The sequence below is a fragment of the Bombyx mori genome, chromosome 1, assembly GCF_030269925.1.
Source record: "Bombyx mori chromosome 1, ASM3026992v2".
NCBI lineage: Eukaryota > Metazoa > Arthropoda > Insecta > Lepidoptera > Bombycidae > Bombyx > Bombyx mori.
The window spans coordinates 14,692,174-14,708,553 of record NC_085107.1 but is presented as its reverse complement, the minus strand read 5'-3'; the positions used below and the strand labels follow the sequence as shown (position 1 = coordinate 14,708,553).

Genomic DNA, 16,380 nt, shown 5'->3' with positions numbered 1-16,380 from the left:
GACGTAAGTTTATGTAAAAAAAATATTGAATAATACAATTATTACAATGGCTAACAACGGTGATGTGCATGGCAACAGCCCGTGCGATTCTCACAGTCTTCGGTGCCAATGTTCCGCTACACAGACGAGTGAGATCACAAGCAGAACCGGCAATGATTAACGATCGGAACTGAAACGTTTCTGAATATTAATTTGTAGTGGAGGTCACCGTCGGCAAGTGTGACACGGCACAGCGAAAGGATTGGTGCGCCGTGGACTCCCTGCCACCGCATCTCCCCGCACGATGGGGTGAAATGTGTGTGCCGAATTTATAGGTGTGAGAGATGGAACTTCAGGGTAGCTAAAGGGTGAGGTGGACTTCGGACTCCCCTCACTTGGGGGGGTTGTAAGCCTCCCAATTTGCCCTAGTCCGGCACCCCCGCCCGAGGCTCCCCGTTTCTGTCCAAGCGATAAGAGGGAAGAGGGGTGAGCGTCAAATGGACGTTTTACGCATAATTTAGAGAAGTAAATGGATTCGAACAGTCTCCATACAACCTACCTACGTATACTCTCGTCCTTAATGTGTTTATTTTATGGAAAAATAATATCGATGAGGTCCGATTCAGCGATCGTTCCAAGTTTATGATTCATACGCGAATAAATGGGGCATTCAATTCGCGAAAACTCAATGTTATATTCTTAGTTAATATATGCGCGGTCACGGACCAAACACATCTTCATAGAAATGTTCATTAAAATTTTGTTTCACCCGCCACGATGCTAAACAATATTACAAATTTAAATTTATTTAAAAACTCCCTATTATTTCGTACAGTTTTTTCAATCTTAGATGAAAATATTAATGGTATCTGCGATCCATAAGGGCGTTCGTGGCTCATTGGTATCTTAAGTGCGCTTTATAGAAGAGGTAGCCGGTTTGAGACTGGGCACGCACAAGTCACAGTGGGCAATTCTCACGAAGTTATTAATAACTACTAAAACTTAACAATTAGTGTACAGTCAAAGATCAAGGGTTGTCGAAGTAGTATTTTTTTATAATTAATTAATTTGAGTAATCAATACTATTTGATTGGCCACAAACAAGCATGAAAAGTGATAATATCCTTACATTGATATGAGCAAGATCAGACACAGTCAAACTGCTACCTCTATAGAAATATGATTGAAAATAAAAGTGTCTCACCCCTGCAAAGTTAACCGAATGAGATAGTTTCAAGAGATTACTGATTTTTCATATTCGTTAAAAACTTTCATCAGTGAATTCACATTAAATATTTGGTTCGATTACCTTGGAAATGATACGAAGGACGTTCAACAAAAATAAGTGAACTCCTGTTGAATTTTAAAATGAATCATTTTGTTTGTATTCAAGAAAACTCGTTATGGCGTCCTTTAAGCAAATGTCCATCGACATCACCCACATCCTTCAGACGCGTCGAAAAGTATTGACCACCATCTTAGATTTGATTAGAACGCTATAATATAACGGTTTAAGTTATCTGAATCTAATTATAATTACTACTCTTCGCCCAATGATAAAAATAGACCATAATCACTTAGACGCATACTTAACTAGAATAATTACTTAATTACTTAGACCTTTAAAGACTAGGTTTCATACTTCAGTGCTTAGACGCCGCGATAGACATTTTTATATTTTCTCGTTTGTTTTGTAATTCACCTCTTTTGTTGTAGAGTTGGGGAAAAAGTCTATAACTGTTTGTTTTTTATTAACAACACTAACACTAGGCACTAAAGCTAGTATCGTTTGGGAAAGGGTACTGAGATGACTGCCTATAATAAATTGGTTTATTTATAGGTATTGCTGTCAAAATTGATATTTAAATTCAGGGTCGGAATTAAACCTAATGCCGCTCCTGGGCACAGGAAAAAATGCGCCCCAATACTGAAATTTTACTTAAACTTATAGTTTATATATTCTTTTCTTCAACTTTACTAGAAACTTTATTATAATATGTTATATATTTCATAAACATAAACAAATATATGTGTTTTTTAACAATTATAAATTTGGCACTAAGGCTGACTCTTAATTATACATGAAAAAAACAATTAAATTTCTTTAATTTCGGTAAATAAAAAAATCGATTATTATTTTAAATCTCCAAGGAAATAAATTGATTAAATTATTTTGATTATTAATTTTACCAAAAGTGCCAAATTTATAATTCACAAATAATGGATGAATTGAATTTCATGAATTATCAATTAAACAGAAAATTATTAATTATGAAATTAATTAATTAAATAGATCAATCTTCAAAAGAAAAAAAAAATAAACTTTCAAAATTTTGCATCCTAAAAAATTTGCCGCCGTGGGCACTTGCCCCGATTGCCCCTAGTGTAAATCACCACTGTTTAAATTATAAAACTCTTCAGCCCTGAAAGGTATTATCGGCAATCTTATGAGACAGCGTTGATGTACCTCAGGCTCGCGTTTTCCGGGTCTCATCTCTGTCACTCAGCACGATTGCTCTGTCTAGACGCCTTCGCCGAGCGACTGTACGTAATTACTGACCGTGCTGTTGGTATTTAAATTTTTGATGATTCCAGTTGAATTGACACTCTAAGCCAATGATCATAAGACTGAACTTGCAGGGCAGAGTGTTAGTTTGTTCCTGTAAAAAATAAATACATTAGGTATTTTTCTATACACAGGTAACCCTCCTATAACATAGTAGATATGTTCCTAAAAAGTCCGGATTGTGCGTAACTGTGTTATATTAGATTAGGAGCTAGTAAAAAAAGGAGAGTATTTCTTCTGAATGAAACATATCAACATTCTCAACTATGCCTGTATGTATTTTTGACTGTATAAAAAAATCATTTATTCCCATATATCGTATGCTCATCGTGTCTAATGTAATTTTCTTAATAATTTTAAACAAAAATCTCATTATCGTGTTGTAGTAGTACCGTGTTATAGGGTTACATCCGTTTCATTTTAAAATTAACAAAATTAATATTAGTCATGCAATTTTTACAGTGACAGTTTTCGTAGCTGTCTCGAATGATGTGGCAGTCATCTCCTATTTACAATCTATACTTAATATATAAATCTACAGTGGTTTTAAGAGATGTTCCGTTATAACTACTGAACTATGCATCCGATTGACTTGAAACTTTGTATCCATGTAAAAAATACATGTACTTCATGGATAGGCTAATATTTATATGAGTGTTGGACTCCCTACACCAGTTGCGGAGGCGTTAATGAGGTGAATCTTAGTGGGGGTGAGAAATAATAATGTTAATTTTAAATGCCTAGCGAAGCGGACGGATACAGCTAGTAAGTACACTTATATATTTAAATAAGATGATTAGATAGGTTTCCGGTCCATAGTGACACACGTGACGCAAAACGTAAATGCACTTCCCATTTTGTTCTAATTACAATCTTACTAGATTACAACATTAAGTAGCTGTCAAAACTGCCATAATTGTTCTAAATAGCGTACCATTGCTAACCTCAAAATGGGTAGGGTGGTAGCATCCATAGGTGCGGCTATCAACGTACCTTAAGAACAGAGTACTTCTTTTTCTTTAGTCTGCCAATCGGCTTCTTGTCTTTCCATTGTTGGTAACGTTAATTTTACGAAATTTTCAACTTTATTCTAATTTACTAGCTTGCAGGTCGCATGGACTTTACAATTTCTTAAGATACGATATAAGATAACCAGCGTTTGGAAAGTAAATACTTTTTTTAAGCATCGTTATAGCTTAGTTTGAGGTCTTTCCATTACTAAAATTGTATCAGAATCATTTGCGTTTAGTAGAAGTACCTAATTGAGAAAATAGGTTGACAATGTCTTTGTTTTTATACTGTTTAGAGACATATGCACACTAAGACTTCGCTAGACCTTTTGGAAGGCCTTAAAAAGCTATGTCCTGGCACTTTGTTATATTTTTTCACTCTAGTACACCGTAAAAAAAGTTAAACTAAAAATTAAAATAAACTACCAATATTAAACCTCATGATAAACTAAATTACAAAATGAACAAATCAGTACCTATTATAGCAAATTACAATTCTTTTTGATAATATGTCTTTCGATTTGCTTACACTTTAATAATGTGGATTATTAGGGTCTTAAATAGCACAATTAATCAATGTGAGATATAAATAATGTAGTGAAGTGTACTAAAATCTTAAGCTATAATGACCATTTTAGGTAAAACAGTCTATGATTATATAAATCAAATCAAAATCATTTTAGTTTCAGATATTCTACATTTAAATGGCTCAACTAATAAAATTTATCTTATGTTTATCCACATGCTTACACATACCGCTTATATTGTAATCTAAAATTATCATAATACGTACATATGTTTGTCTTATGTCTAAAGTTGTTCATGTGAACTAAGTTACAATGTAGGAAGCTATCCTTAAATAATTGCTCCAAAAGACAAAGCTCCTGTCTTTGGTTTAACAGGTCCTGCGGTACCACCCGCGTTAAATATATAATTCGGAAATAATGAAACAGGTTATAATTTTCAAGTATAAAGAGTCACACGTGTCGCTTATAATAATAGCTCTCCGGCTTTAACCTACCAGCCGATCTAAGGATTTGTTTACACGTAAATCAAGAATCTGTGAATATACTGCCTTATTTATTATAGCAAACAGGTCATGTGGTCCCGCATGTTAATAATTTGTTTTAGTGTGTTGCTAACACTGACCCTAGCAAGAGCAGTGCTTCGCAGAATCTGCCAACGGATCGGAAACGTGACCCACTGAGAAGACCCGGCGAGAAACTTAGTGGGCTGTGTCTATGGGTTAATCTGCTCGTCGAGCCCTTCGTCGTAAGCGCCGGGTTCGACGAGGACGGTGACCGGGGCTTGTGTTTTCTGAGCACTGAGAAGCAAAACAAGCAGTTTTTTGTCTTATCTTAACAACAATCGCCAGCACCAGCAAGTGTATACGTTATCGCGATTGGCCCCATTACATTCGCTATAATTTTTAGTTCTATTTCTATCTCTGGTGGTAGAACCTCTTGTGAGTCCGCGAGGGTAGGTAACACCTCCCCGCCTACTTCTGCCGTGAAGCAATAATGCGCTTCGGTTTGAAGGGTTGGGCAGCCGTTGTAACTATACTTGAGACCTTAGAACTTATATCTCAAGATGGGTGGCGCATTTACGTCACGTTACATTACGTCTATGGGCTCCAGTGACCACTTAACACCCATTTAAGCAATAATAAAAAAGAAAATGTGACACAAATATTTTTTCGTTTTTCTTTTATCGATTATTTTCTATCTTCGTTACTATTCATCGTGTTTGCTACAAATATTAGCTTTATAAGTCTAGGTAAGGATTAATTTACCTTTATTACTATGTTGTTGAAGTCATCATGATTGTTTGTTATTCGCTGGGCAGAGCGCTTGGAAACTGCCTGCTAGTAACTCGCTAATAAAACCCCTGAATTTTTCTTTCACAGATATTACATTAAAAATTAGGCGCTTTCCATTTTTTGAGATTTACTTGGAAATGTGAGTGTGAAACATACAAATCAGATATTTTACGTGTTTTTTATGTCCGCTCTTAGATACTGAAATATGGTTAGTTTTTATTTTTATGGTTATTGTAATTAGATATGAGAAATTGCATAGCGAATAATATTATTGATGATATAATAAAAAGTAGATCTACCAGTGTGTTACATTTCAACACCCAAACCGCTACATTCTGGTGAGGTTCGGTACAAAAATAGTTTGAACTTTAGGAAAGAACCATCACAGAATTCGAATCTCCACTATACAGGCCAGGCAAACGAAGCGACAGCTACTGTCTAATAAATTGAATTAATATATTTGAGAGTATTATTTCAAATGATACTACCGTCTCAATTTTTAGTAGCTAATAGTTATTCTTTTGTCTTTAAATTATGATCAACCGAAAAAAAAAATTATTTATTACTAACTACTATTTATTATTAACACATAATCACTAACACTTCATATCTTATAATCAGTAGGGTTGGCAGTTTCAGGCCAAAACATGAGGAGGAGTTATGTGTATTGATTTAATTTGTAAATTTAGAACTAAGGTTTAAATTAGTGGACTACTAACCGGTTAGAATCCGTGAAAGTGCACAAAGATGGAATTTTAAAGCGGACTAGGGGTTCTACCAAAAAGTCCACAGAATTCCCAGAAAATCTTCTTCGTTGTACTAAATCGTTATTTCATATCAGGTATTTAATCTCATCTAGTTACTTCACTTTATTACAATTGATTGCAATAGCTAATATCTGAAATTCTTGTCAGCTTACTTGATTTGTTCATTAACTTTCATTTAACGTGGCGTGATTGTTAGTAAATATTTAAATTTATATTTAGAAAAAAAAAAAATCATTTAAATGTGTTTTGTATAATAAAAAAAAATGTAATCAGTTGAGCAATTTAAGTGCCTATTATCTTCTTTCTGACACTAAAATAATTCGATTTGATTTTATTAAAGTCAAAGGTAGATCAGCTTTCATCTTACCTTAAGGAATCACCATTGTGTAAGGACGTATCACTCTATTTCGAAAATCTCACATTGATAATTATCATAGATCATTCTATCAATATGTTAAAACGTCGAACGATTCTTACAAATTATTTTGTATCTCAACTATGCGGCTAATGTAACTCGAACAAGTATGGAAACAATATAAGGTTCAATAACTTTATGGAAAGTGCCCAATATTTACAAGCCCTATACTTAGTCTGGCCATAAATATTGTTACAATTAAAAATATTACATTTGAATTTGGAATCTGTCATTTTTATATGATTGCTCATTGTGTTTTCTCATTTTGGCGCCAATACATTGTTCAATATTTTGCGATATTAAAATGGAGTGGGGTGATAAAGAGAACCGAATCGCTGTGATTGCATTACACAAAGTAGGTATGGAGCCAAAAGCAATTTTTAAAACTCTCCATACGCTTGGTATTAGTAAAATGTTTGTGTACCAAACGAAAAAGTACGCTCGTCTTTTGGGCTAAATCCAAACGAATTTTCCAGAATTTCGTGATAGTTACAGTTTATTATATGGCCAAACAGTTTTGAGTCTTCAAACCGGGATACGTGACGGCTTTGTGACAGAAATAGGCATGTTGTCGACACATACCCGTGAAGCAATACGCTCTAACATAAGTAAATGTTGGCTGACGATCGCAATGAGTTTATAATACTTAGGTAATGCCGCTGACAATTCTCCGTTAAATCCCCGAAGCGCCTTCAATGAACACACACGTGAAAAGACGAATCGGTGCTACTTTAACCTGGCATACGACCAAATAAAAAATCTCGCTATGGTTTAACATATTTAACTCCAGAAATTATTAGCATTACATTATAATAGTAAATCTGAAAATTTGATTAAGACGTTGACTCAATACAAAATACAGTTTTACCAAGAAATGAATAACTGCTATGATCTTCTTCTGTTTTTTATATTGCTTAGATGGGTAGATGAGCTCACAGCCCACCTGATTTTAAGTGTGGTTACTGGAGCCCATAGACATCTACAACGTAAATGCGCCACCCACCTTGAGATATAAGTTCTAAGGTCTCAAGCATAGTTACATCGGCTGCCCCACCCTTCAAACCGAAACGCTTTACTGCTTCACGGCAGAAATAGGCAGGGCGGTGGTACCTACCAGCTCGGACTCACAAGAGGTCCTACCACCGGTATTATTATTAAAATTTACTTATTTACTAATTTCGTAATTCAGCTCCAGAAATTTCAGAGTTTTAAAAACATGAAAGGCGATAGTAACAAGGGAGCACAGGCTGTTACTGCGAAAGTATCCACGCATCACATCAAGAGGTTATCTGACTATTGAATTTTTAATAAACACACAACCCTTTTCAATTACCCATTGAAAATGGGCCTGTTTCACTGTCCAACCTCGGCTGACAATCCTTTTTGCGTCACTCAATTATTAACGTAAATTTCTTAATTTAGATGTGAAAGCAAAAATCGAGGTCGTCCTTTAACTGTTTTTTGAGGGAGGGAATAATTTTAGTTTAGTTCAGAAAAAAAAAACTACATTGATTTAATTAAGAGGCCCTTAATGTAATAGCAAGCATTATGCTCTTGTAAGGAAAATCTGGATGTTTTTAAGCTATTGCATAGATTTTATTGCAGGCCTTGAACCCGAAATCATGAAATTCCGTAACGAAAAAAATCTTCCACCCCTCACTCCGCCTACCATGTAGCTCGCGTTCAACACATTCACACGTTGCGCTTGTGTAGTGTTTGTGAATAAGCGCGTGGCGTGACGTCACACTGCATTTTGTTTGTTTTATTGCATAGATGGGTGAACGAGCTCACGGCCCACCTCACGTTAAATGGTTACTGGAGTCCAGATACATTTACAACTTCTTTTTTTGTTTGTTTTATTGCATAGATGGGTGAACGAGCTCACGGCCCACCTGATGTTAAGTGGTTACTGGAGCCCATAGACATCTACAACGTATATGCGTACATTTTTTTTTAATGCAACATTTCTAACCTTTTTATCGGAACTAACACTTGACTACATAACAGTCTCAATCAATTCCTCAAATCTTAAGACACACGAATGATCTTAATAACTTGCTAGTGATAAAAAAAAAATACAAATAATTATGTCGCTCCATAATTTGATAGCGAAAAGCTTCCACTGATACCGTAAGGAGGTTTCGTTGTACAGTTGGGTCAATGGCCTGGCTTAGAAAGCATTTATTCTTGACACGATGCGTTTTGAGGTTTCTCGCTCTGTGGCCCTAACCGTTATCCACCACCAGCAGCAATTTATTTATTCAACAGTTTATTTTTTAAATATTGTATATTTAATAAGTTGGTAAGAAATATTTAATATTATAAACATCAATAAAACTAAGCAAAAAAATGTTATATGAATAATCTATCTTAGTGGAATCAGTATTTTTCAAACGGACTTTTTATAAATAGGAATAAAAATTAAGTAAATTTTATATTTAAAGAATGCCTTCACTATGAAGGGCATGGAAGAACTCGGAGAATTCCAGAATGTCGGAAATTGGACATTTTTTAAAGTATCTCCATTATTTATTGACAATATTTGTCTTTAGTATCAATAACAGGATAATGTCCGTTAGATCTTAAGAGAAAACGGTCACTTTGACTTAATTAGTGATTATTAGATTGATCCATATTACGTATCGCTTAAAATACATAAGAATCAAAATATCATTTGTGTTAAGTACATTAGACATTAAAAAAAACGATATATGTATATCAACAAAATTTCTCACTAGAGTAGATATAATATATTATAGTGTTTAGTTATTCGTATATATATTGATTTGAGCTGCGGTATTGTCGCATCACTTGGTATGAATACACCGGTCGTCTTTATATATAGGTATAATAGTGGTCGCCCGGTAGTCGAAATTCGACTATAATTAATTGAAATTATAAGTTTGTACACTATTATGACTCTATTTTCAAAGACTATTATACTTCTATAATCACAAATTTCGCCAAGACTACACTATAGAAAAATATTAATAAAGACAAACAATAGGTATTTAATCTATTCCCAATTTGACCACAGACGTCAAGAGCAAAAGTTTGACATAAATAAATAGAAGCATGCGTGTGTGTGTCAAATACATGGTTGTGTGTAACGTTTTCTTTATTGATTTAATGTATCTGTTAAGCATTATTTTAAAAAAATATTATCATTGTGCACTGCTTCTCTATATTCTCTATAAGTGTGGATAATTTCATACTCCTCCGTTTGCGCAATTTTCGTAAAAAGGGATACAAAGTTTTTCCTTCACGTATTAATATATAGATATAGCTTATCTGCGATTTATCGTGCTATTATAGGATGGTCTTTCAGATAGTACTGTTACTCAAATCAAATCAAATCAAAAAAATTTTTTATTCAACATAAATGAAAGTACATACTTGTTGAACGTCAAAAGAACTACCGCCAATTCACAAGAACTAGCCTCCGTCCTGAGAAGAATTGGCAAGAAACTCAGCGGGCATGTATTTTTTTTTTTTTTTTTAAATTTGAAATTATTATTTATTTATTTTTTAATATTAGATTATTATTTTTTTAAATATGAATTTTTTACAATGAGTATTATAACGTAACAATTACTACGATATTGAAATGCCTGGAGCAAGCAACTCATTCCCACTTTGTGCAATCTTCTAGATAATCATTAACTTTATAGTAAGCTTTATTGCACAGATGTTCTTTAATAGTTTTCTTAAACCTATGTATATGTAGGTTCTGAACATCTTGTGGGATTTTGTTGTACAGGCGCACAGACAAACACCCGAATGAGTTTCGTATCTTATGTAACCTACTCATTGGCACAACAAGCTTGTGTTTGTGTTTGTTCCTAGTATTACTGATACAACTGCTGTTACTATGGGTCCAAAGCTTAAGACGCCCGGTGTATTCATCTTAAGCGATGCGACAATGCCGCAGCTCGAATCAAAGGGCTAATTTTCGAAGGAAATGCCTAACAAACACATACTCAGGGCTTGCACGATAATGAAATAACATCGTGAAATAAAAATCAAAACTGATCAATTAGCACATCTAAAGGGATTTCGAAATATGTCAAGAAGCAGCCTTGTCTAGTTTTGAGGGTGGTCCACTCGCAGCGATTAATTTAATGACAATCTTTTGACCCCATGTCTCAAGGGTGGGTGATATTTTCGTTGTGATGTCATTGACTTCGACAACGCCTTAATACCGGGCGGGATGTGAGATTATTTACCCATTTCAGCAATTTAATAAATTCACGACGCATATTTTAAATAAAGACTTAGAGCATGCAGCTTATAAGAGACAGTGGATTTTTTTTTAATTTTTTATTCTACTCCTATTTATCGTTGATTGATTTACATTAAAATACACTCGTTACTTATTAGAATTATAATTAATTAGGATGATAATAATATATTTCTTTTCTGAAACACAACAACGATTGTTTCCAAAATATCTTTCTGAATAGATCAATTCGAATCACTTACATATTGCACATTACTGGTGGTAGGACCTCTTATGAGTACGCGCGGGTAGGTACCACCGCCCTGCCTATTTCTGCCGTCAAGCAGTAATGCGTTTCGGTTTGAAGGATAGGGCAGCCGTTGTAACTATACTGAGATCTTAGAACTTATATCTCAAGGTGGGTGGTGCATTTGCGTTGTAAATGTCTATGGGCTCCAGTAACCATTTAACACCAGGTGGGCTGTGAGCTCGTCCACTCATCTAAGCAATAAATAACAAAAAGAGTGAGAAACTATCTCTTTGTGAGAAACTTAAAAAATCTGACTACATTTCTTTACTTTTTTTTATTATTAAAAAAACCTTTGGCCATAGCTTTTAGCGTTCCGGATCACTGATGCTTAGAATATATTTTTAAAATCTTCAATGATAATAAAGGCTCACTATTGATAATTTAAAACTACTTAAAGTCGAAACACAGATGGGTTTTGGTTTGCTATTACTATCCTAAAATACTAATCCGTATAATATAAATAAATAAAAACACACATAAAAAAAATGTTAAACATTCAGTTGAAACCGTGAAACCCATGCCGAAGAACTTAGTCTGCACTCTTTTATTCTTCCGCTTTAGAATATGTAGAATTAAAAATTTCTCTTTAAAGCTGGCACGTCCTGGGGTGAAGGAGTTTGAATTTTACGAAGTCCCCGACTTAAGAAGCGACTTTGTTGGTTACACAAGTTTTTATTTAAACGTTCAAATGAAAAGCAAAAGTGTGTTGTTGCGTTGTTGTGGCTTCGCACTGCTTGGTACCAAAGTCCCGCGTATTTCTGCACCATAGCAATCACGGGCTCTTATTCCAATGGTAGTATGAACAGTAGTTACTTCAACATTCATACTTATTTATTTTAGAATGACTGATGTCCCAAGCTTAGGCTTATGGCCTGCCGTAATAACTATTTAACGTCAGAGCCTGTCTTCTTAACTTAGCTAAAATGTTTTAATAAAAAACAGCATACTTTTTCAGTTTATATGCTTAAATAAGTTAAAATTGAACGATTACATAAACTTTGATACATATCACATCACACAAAGGCCCAATAAATGTGCTTACTAAAAAGTCAATTAGACATCCATTCAATACTGTTTGAAAAAAAAAAAACATGATATTAAAATATGACTTTAATTTTTATATTTTATTTAAAAGAAATTATGTACGCATTAATATGTCAATTACTTTGTGATATAAAGAGCGAGATTACGAAATAGCTTCGTAGCTGAACGCTACGTCGCATCGTAGGCTCAACAGAGCGTAGGAAACTTTTGCAGAGTTTAAAGCGCCATCTATTATCAATTTATGTAAAACTCTTCACTTTGCAAGGTTGCGAGAAAACTTTGACGTTCTCAAGTTTTACGCAATGCCCTTGCTACTGAATACAGATGAATTTCTTGGTTGTTTGTTTATTTAGGAATTGAAAATACGTACCTACGTTGTATGTGACACGAATACAAAATTTATGTCGTATCTTTAAAAAAAAAAAGGAATGAAAAATAGCCATTTCTTTATACTAGTTATTCAAACAAAACAAACGAAATACATGGAAATTTTGAACCAAAAAATTACATGTTTCATTGTAAAGAAACCACGTGGGTCACTGACTCGGACATACAACAAATAACACTCAAACATTTTAACATCCGAGCCTGAAATGAACCTAGGTGTATTATATAGCACGTAACACTAAAATGAATTACATTGCCGCTTGCTTAATGGAAAGAGCTGCAAAATACGGTTCTAAACGATCATATTGTAACACGTCCCTATTAAAAATCCCTGTCCATCGGCCTCATAATTACGGGTAAATCCATGCATAGGTATAAGAGATACATATTAATACGAAAATTTAAGCCGCGCCGTGCGTCGCAAGTATTCGTTGCCTCCTCGCCCCCGATAGCCACCTAAGTCCGAGGGTAGGCAGGCCTATGTTTGTGTGCGTGTGGCCTAGTGTGTGCACAAATTTCATAATAGGTGCGCGTTCAAATTTTACATCTCACATCTTATATGTACAGGGTGTTTGATTAACATTTTTTTAATGTGTGTTTTTATTTATTTACATTGTACTAATTAGTATTTTAGGATAGTAATAGCAAGCCGAAACCCATCTGTGTTTCGACTTTAAGTAGTTTTAAATTATCAATAGTGAGACTTTATTATCATTGAAGATTTAAAAATATATTCTAAGCATCAGTGATCCGGAACGCTAAAAGCTATGGGCAAAGGTTTTTTTAATAAAAAAAAAGTTCAAAAATGTAGTCACATTTTTTAAGTTTCTCACAAAGAGAGGGTTTCTCACTCTCTTTTTTTATTTAATTATTATTTTACTTTAACAATAACTTAGCATATTTTATGAAATTTCCGACTGATTTAACTAAAACTACATAGTAACGTTTGATAAAATATATCTAAATTGTCTTTTCATTCATGAATAAGTCAAATAACTTTTACTGTCTCATTTTCAAAGTAACAACGCCCATCTTGAAGAAAACTAGTTTTTTTTCTGTTAACCTAGGAAACCCTGGACCCGTTTCGCTGTAACTTAAATTAAAAATACTAAATTATAAAATAGTAGCTTCCTATGTACCTGAATGGTACTGTATTATTCCAAAAAAATCCTCAGAAATCCCAATAACAATTATACAAAACCACTTAATCACATAAACAGCAAAACCATTGAACACGAACACCCAAATGTTTATATTATTATAAGGAATTAAATCCCAACCTTACAACCGAATTTAGAAACTAATATTGCTAGTTTAAAATTACGGACAAAGCTTTTAATTGTATTTTTCTAAGTAAGTATATTGATTTAAATTATTAAAACACATTTAATGTAGACAAAAGAAAATCAGATCACCCCATTCACTTGGTACTTACGTGCGTGCTATACGTATCTCACGGTAGCAGTAGGCACCGTTATTAATTTATCTGTAGCAGAGAACTAACCACCTCCCCACTGGCCACCCCCCAACCCCACAGCACCTCACTGTTTAAACATTTCGAAATGAGTATGCAGAAGATTTTGCCCTAATACACGGCCACGCATGGAACTACCCTAGCCCTTTAAATTACTCCGGCCTTAATTAAAAGCCCAGAATTCTGCTCATGACAAGTATTCCGTCCCCCCTGACCTCTGATAGTGGTGGCTAACTGAATTTCTCTATTGTTACAGCGTGAGAATTTACACTTTCAATTTCGTTACGTTTATTTCGAAATTTTCGTGCGTGTTCCATTTTGTTACGGCTGTTATATGAAAGTTTTCGGGGACCGTTTGTTTACGTTTGCGCAACGGTCCGCAGTGTTGCTTTGATTTTTTCTTTTAATTTCAACAGCAAGGTCAACAACCTGGAATGTAACAAAATCCTTTGATATTTTTATAGAAATCTGGTTACGCTTCACGTTTTTGGGATGGTTTTTGAGTCTCAAAATGTCGACCATAAATACAAGTAAGTAATAAGCATTTTTACCCTAGAAATAGAACACATAGACAGTTCTGTAAGTCTGCAAAATCGCCTATATCACTTATGGGGTTAGACAACGATATTCCGTTGCTCTCTATTTTTTATTAACAAAACGATAAGCTTCAATTTAATGTTTGATTTCGATTTTAATAAAGACCAAAATTTTAACTGAACAATAATCTAAATTATGATGTTTTTTTTTTAATCTATACTAATATTATAAAGAGGAAAGATTTGTTTGTTTGTTTGTTTCGAATAGGCTCCGAAACTACTGGACCGATTTGAAAAATTATTTTTCCATTAGAAGCCGACATTGTCCCTGATGAAAATAGGCTACTTTTTAAAAAAAAAAAAATACTTTATTTTTTTGGTTTCATGTGTGTTTTAATGTTTCCGAAGCGAAGCGAGGGCGGGTCGCTAGTATTTACAATAAAATTGTTTGAAGGAAGGTAGGCTAGCGATTCAATTATACACTCATACTGCTCAAATAGCATTTTAGACTTTAAGTCTGCTGGTCTATGTAAAATATGAAATCCTTAAAAATATTTAAGCTACTTGTGGTCAATATTTCAATAGAATATGAATAGAATAGAATATGATAAATAGAACATGCTTATAGAACAGTAGATGAACAAATAAGCATTCGTTCCCTCAGATTTTAAGCGATTAGCGGTTCACATATTGTTTGTAGCGTCAATGTCGCCTCCTGTCTTGAGATAATAATATGTCACATTCGTGTTCTAGACGTTGCCTCAAAATTTCCTCGATTCTACTGAATCAAATTTTAATCTAAATCGTAATTCATTGTAAAAAAATGCCATACGTAATTTTTTCTCGATCGAGGTAAAGTAAAGTTTAAATTAATGATTTAATGACAATTTCGTTTCATTTACATTATTCTAGAGGTAAGTAGGAGCAGATTTAGTAATAAAAAATCGTATCTATTTTACGCACGCACATAAGAACGGAACATTCACAAAATCTTTTTTTTATTTTTTATTGCATAGATAGGTGGACGAGCTCACAGCCCACCTGGTGTTAAGTGGTTACTGGAGCCCATAGACATCTACAACGTAAATGTGCCACTCACCTTGAGACATAAGTTCTAAGGTCTCAGTATAGTTACAACGGCTACCCCATCCTTCAAACCGAAACGCATTACTGCTTGACGGCAGAAATAAGCGGGGCGGTGGTACCTACCCGTGCGGACTCACAAGAGGTCCTACCACCAGTAAGCTGTAATCTGTTAACAATGTTTTTCAGATATACGTCAATAAATTTAGCTTTGATTTACATTAGTTACAACTGAATAAACTATGTGTTACTTTGCGTGCTTACAACTTAGTCACACCTAAAATCTTATTGGATCATTCCAAGTACATTACTTTACTTCTGTTTTAACTATTCTCCCTCAAGTACCTAACGTCAAAATGAGAAGGCCCATTAATGAGCCCAATCGATTTCAACTCGAATGAGTCGAGGTCGAAGACAATTCGAGGAGACATCTTTGAAAACGGATGTAATTCTCATTTTGATTGTAATACTGAATCAAGATTGTCCTCATGAGTGGAAAGCCAGCAGAGGTAAGTAGAATAATGACGATAACCACTGAGTGCAGAAATTTATCAATTTTGCGGATTTCATAGTAATGATTTGTCACCTGCTGTTGTTATATTATACAACCGAGACTTGGGCGGTGGTAATAACATGGCAATGTACATACATACATGGGTTCAGGTAAACACTTCGAACCAGATTTACTGTGCAAAAATTTAAGCATCTACGCAACAAATAATAAATATGTATGATGTTAAACTTATTGTGGTAGTTCTTTATAAAGTTACT

The 16,380-nt window shown here is 34.2% G+C and overlaps 1 long non-coding RNA gene across 1 annotated transcript in view; it reads right to left on the bottom strand.

Annotated features, from left to right (window-relative positions):
• Window positions 1–1,912: 1,912 nt before the first annotated feature.
• Window positions 1,913–16,380, bottom strand: part of LOC134199347 (uncharacterized) — a 34,453-nt gene continuing 19,985 nt past the window's right edge. Inside the window, exon 2 of the long non-coding RNA XR_009973801.1 lies at window positions 1,913–2,639. This is a non-coding gene — a long non-coding RNA (uncharacterized LOC134199347). The remainder of the gene's footprint in view (window positions 2,640–16,380) is intronic.